Source organism: Myodes glareolus, chromosome 17 (assembly GCF_982192425.1).
Source record: "Myodes glareolus chromosome 17, mMyoGla1.1, whole genome shotgun sequence".
NCBI classification, from domain to species: Eukaryota; Metazoa; Chordata; class Mammalia; order Rodentia; family Cricetidae; genus Myodes; species Myodes glareolus.
This window is the reverse complement of record NC_142042.1, coordinates 12,272,744-12,277,741: the sequence shown is the minus strand read 5'-3', so window position 1 is coordinate 12,277,741 and position 4,998 is coordinate 12,272,744. Positions and strand designations below refer to the sequence as shown.

Genomic DNA, 4,998 nt, shown 5'->3' with positions numbered 1-4,998 from the left:
CTCTTTTCCTTCTCTCTGTGGTCTAACCAACCACTTATTTACAGGTGACTCACCCTTTCCCCAAATCTTTCCTGGGACGCCAGCAAACCGAACACACACAAAGCTTTCATTTGTCTTGCCCTTCGCGACCTATACCCCACTACCTTACCATGGTGTTTCGAATTTCCTTTTGTTTACCAGACAATGTCTAGTGCCCTGGGAGTGCTGATATGCCTGCCGGTCTGTTCCTATTCACTGCAGGGCTAGCTTTCTTCCTCAGAGAATAATTCTGTCTGATTAGGCATACTGAATGACTGACTTACTTTCAGACAGACTAGTGGGCTATCCCCTGGGTGGAGGTGGGCCTAAACCTGGGCTTCATTGGATATACTTACAGCTGGGAGCTCATTCTGAAAGCAAAGCCCGTGGGAAAGAGGGTGTCATGTCATATTCAGAGGAGGGTGTTGTAGTTTAAAAGTCAGACAAGCCTTTCTGAGTTGGCCTCACTGTCCCTCTGTGTGTAAATGCTGGAAGCTACCACCATCATTTTATCTTAGCCTTTGGGTGATAGAAGAATTGGTTTATGTTCTCTTACCTGACCTCAGAACTTTGTCATTCCTAGTATTTTAATAGCTTTCTATAACCTGTTATGTAAGGAATATATATTATATATGTAAGGATAATATATATTATATATGTAAGGAATATATATGTATGGACATGTGTGTTTATGGCTAGCTAGCTAACTACAGTCTTAGATTGACTTTGCTATAAAAATTTCTCAGTGGCATACATTTGTCAGGTGCATAGACCATCAAATCTATCCTATCTTTTTGAAGAATAGAGTATTTTTATTGCATTGAATTTCCGTTTAGAACAAATGAATTTTCAAGTAGAAAATGACTCTGAGAAATGAGAACTTCAAGTCACATTATTAGAGAAAGTGCATGATGAGTTGGAATGTCAGTTTGTGAAGGGGATGCTGAAAGACTCAGAAACAGAAACTGACGACCATGGTGGGATGCATTATCCTGACAGGGGCATTAGGAAGTTGTCACTCAGGCAGAACCCTGGGAAAGATGAGGTTTGCTATTCAACAGAAAGCTCTGTGTTTTCATGCCTTTGGGTTGGAGAGGAATGGAAATCAGGTGAGTTTTGGGTAGAGGTGTAGATCCTGCTTATCTTCAAGGTCTTACAAGGTCTTCAAGGCAGCTTACAAGATGAATGTCTCATCTAACTACACAACAGACTTGTGTGGTGGCATATTACCATCATTCTTAACAAAAACAAAGGAGGTAAAGGGAGATTAGGAGCCTTGTTCCAAACCAAATAGCCAATCAGCGTTCAATAGGATTTGTGAATGGGTGTTTGGGTGCCATCTGCAAGTCTGTCTCATCCACCCCCTCCATCCCAACACTCACACAATACAGACACAGAGATTCTTAGAAGGAAAAGAATGGGCCACAGGGCTCTGAAACACAACCCTGGCGGTTTGGATGATGGATGCTAAGAAGGCCAGGAATCTTCTGGAAGCTTGTGAAAACAAGGAAACGTGTTCTTTCTAGGACCTCTATGGAGGTAGGGTTTCCTCGTCATCTCAGGTTCAGTCCAGTCAATCCATTTTGGGCTTCTGCCTTCCAAATCACAAGCTGTCACTCTGTATCTTAGTCTGCTTCTAAATCCGATAATTTGTTAATTTGCTACTGCAGGATTTGAAGCTAATCCTCTCTCACTGGCCCTCCACACCTCAGACATACCAATTTCACTCTTGCTGGTTCGAGACCCTGGCATTTATATTCTCTTTGCTGGAGTGGCCTGCCCTAGATGTTCACGTGACTGTTGTTCCTAAGGTGACTCCAACTGAGCTATGATCACACACGTTCTAGATTTTGCAGAACGTGAGATCAGAAGGGACAACACACACAGCTAGGCAGAGGTCAGTCTTCCAGACGCTCTTAAGACGGGTCCTGTTGCTAAGCTCTGCTCCCTCTGTAGACCATTGCTTACGGAACCTTGCCAAATTCCCCTTGGAATATTCATATCTAATATTCAGAGAAATGATATATCCTTTCCTTGTCATTTTGGTATTTTGCTGGTTTCCACAGAAGATGTCCAAGATCAGAAGCAAGTGGACTCATTTTGAAGATCTTTGTTGACAAGAGCACCTGCAACGTCTTTACAGTTTGTAGGGCTTCTTTTCTGTCAACATAGGAAGTTCACTCCTTACAGCCTTAGTGCAACCGGAAAACTCAAACATCCATCCAGCTTCTTCCCAGGAAGACAAATAGTAGGAGAGTTCCAGTGACTCTTTGCAAATACATAGTTCTCTCCTCGGCCTGTGTGAATGCCAGTAGAGTCAATGTTGTACATATGCTTAGAGCGACATGACTCTTCTGAAATGTGCCTTCTGGAGTTTCTATAGAAAATATGAAATTTGGACTTTGTAGAGTTCAGTGAATTGTCATAGAGCATTGAGGGAGCTAGAGATGTCGAGAGAGGCGCTGGTTGCTTCTGGGGACTGAGCAAGAGGCTCTGAAGGCTTTTAGCAACCCCAGTCCCTGGGTGGCTAGTCTAAGTGGGAGATAAGCTGTGCCCAACACTCGGCCTCATGTCCTCCTTAATCCTATGCCCATGTCCCTTTGGGTTCTGCGTCTGTCCACTAACCAACTGCTGCGGCCAAGGAGGGCAGCATTCTCATTGGCCAAAATGAGTCTCATAATCACCTTCAAATTTAGGGTTAGAATCAATTGATCCTAAAACTGTAGAGACACCCCTTAAAGACAATTCAGAATGCAGTCACCAGTACGGGAAGAGGTACTGAGTTGTCCAAAGAAATTCGTGTCTTCTTCACACTCCTGTTGCGCAAGGTGGACTTTCAGGCCTCACGACTTTAAATTGGGAAGATAATTTTGAAAATTTCAGGAAGGGGAGATCTCTAGATAACGCCACCTTATCTGCCCACTTCACTTGAGTAAGCAGCAAGAGTTGTTTGGCCTGGGTTTGTCTGTTGTGTCCACTACTGCAGTTCTGGCTTCAGTCCCTTTGCTTATGAAGTCAGCTAGCAGCGTTTAAACAAACCAGAATCTTAAGATGCCTGAATTATAAACAGCCCATCATGCTTTAGGAACACAAGCAGCAATCTGAAGATGTCGCCCTCTCGAGACCTCCAGCAGAGTTGGTGGCCCTTCCTGTTTTATTCATTTTGCTTTGTTGCTCAACAAAGCTGAAAAAAAGAGACTATCTGATTGCCGACAACTAACCTTCTACTAAATAAATGATATAGTAAAATCTTCTTTACAGACAAACTTTGAATATCCATTTTTATTTTTTAAGGCAATGAATGTTTGAATATTTTAGAATGTATTTGTGCAGTTGACTTTCTATACTAGGTTTATAGGAAACTATGAAAATTAATGTAAAGGTTTAAGATTATATTTACTTATGTGTGTGTGTGTGTGTGACGTGTATATATGTAATGTGTGCATTACTGTGCACATGTGGAGGTCAGAGGACAGCTTACATGAGGCAGTTCTCTCATTCCACCCTGTGGGTTCCAGGATAAAATTCATGTTGTCTGCCTGTGTAGCAAGCACCTTTATCAACAATAGGACCTGAAGGGTTTTGTTGTTGTTTATTTTGAGGTTTTTGTTGTTGTTGTTGTTGTTTAGATATGGAATACTTTAAGAATTTGCTTCTCATCCTTCTGCAGGAACTATGCTAATCTTCTCTGTATGTTCTCATTTTCTCTTTTCTTTTTCTTTTAATATTTATTTATTATGTATACAATATTCTGTCTGTGTGTATGCCTGAAGGCCAGAAGAGGGCACCAGACCTCATTACAGATGGTTGTGAGCCACCATGTCTTTGCTAGGAACTGAACTCAGGACCTTCTATGCTCTTAACCCCTGAGCCATCTCTCCAGCCCCTATGTTCTCATTTTCAATATGCTGCTGAAGCAAGCACTAAAAGGGATTTTAAAAATAAAATTGGTAATGGAAGATGTTAACCAGATTTTTCTGATTTGTATTGCTAACTTAGAACATAAAGATTAGACTTTTTCCTTTCTCTAGGTGTCACTTCTTATGACCTTTGCTTAATTTTTTTATAAAAAATTATGGATGAGTACGTAAGACAAGTTCAATGCATTGACACAAGTCTACTTGGTTTTGGAATAAGTATAATCTAAACAGAATTCAGTCATATTTCCTTGAACATCCTCTACCCATGTCTCCAGGTTCCTCCTTTCCTTTAGGAACTTCAGAAAACCTGTGTGACTTTCCTAACATCCTCCATCTCCTTTCCTTTGGTGTTAGCATCATTGCTCTGCATCCTCTCTTTTGTTACTGTGTTTCTGGTGGGAAGACCAACTGCAACAATGTTGCCTCTGACAGAGAATTTTACCATGACCAAAGCTAGGCTAGTTGTTGCCCTTTTAGAACACAGTGGTCTGATTTCTAGAAACAGAAATGCCCGCAGTGGAAACTAAATATAATTGGCAAAGGGTGGGCTACCTACAAAGACAAAAGTTAAAGACTTTAGCATTTTCTGTAAAGAGAAGCAGGAAAATAATATGAACAGGGGGAGTTTTTTAAAAAGGATCTTTGTTTGCTAATGGGAACAAATCAATGGTGGGAGAAAACTTTGAACCTAAGATGAAAGGAAGCATCTTGTGGGTATTTGCAGGAGAAGAAGCCTAGGTACAGAGAAGGTGGTGTGTCAGGCAGAAAGGCGAGCAGCTTCTCTATTACCGCGAAAGGAGAAGCAGAGAATATGGGGACAGTTGTGATGTGCGTTTGAATGTGTTTCTTGTGGTTTCCTTTAAAAAATATGAGTCATGGCCAGTGAAGTAGGATGAGGGCAACGGGATTTTGAAAACAAGAGACTAAGCAAATCAAAGAAGACATTGACTAGGAACATGCACAAAGACTAATTGGCAGCACTGGGAGACAGTTAATATCTAGAGGCAGCATAACCATGGATTTATTGAGACATATTCAGATTCTAAAGGGCAGGAGACAA

At 41.4% G+C, this 4,998-nt stretch overlaps 1 pseudogene; it reads right to left on the bottom strand.

The window, feature by feature from the left end:
* Positions 1–3,643: 3,643 nt before the first annotated feature.
* Positions 3,644–3,729, bottom strand: LOC148119319 (U6 spliceosomal RNA; annotated as a pseudogene).
* Between the last annotated feature and the right edge of the window lie 1,269 nt (positions 3,730–4,998).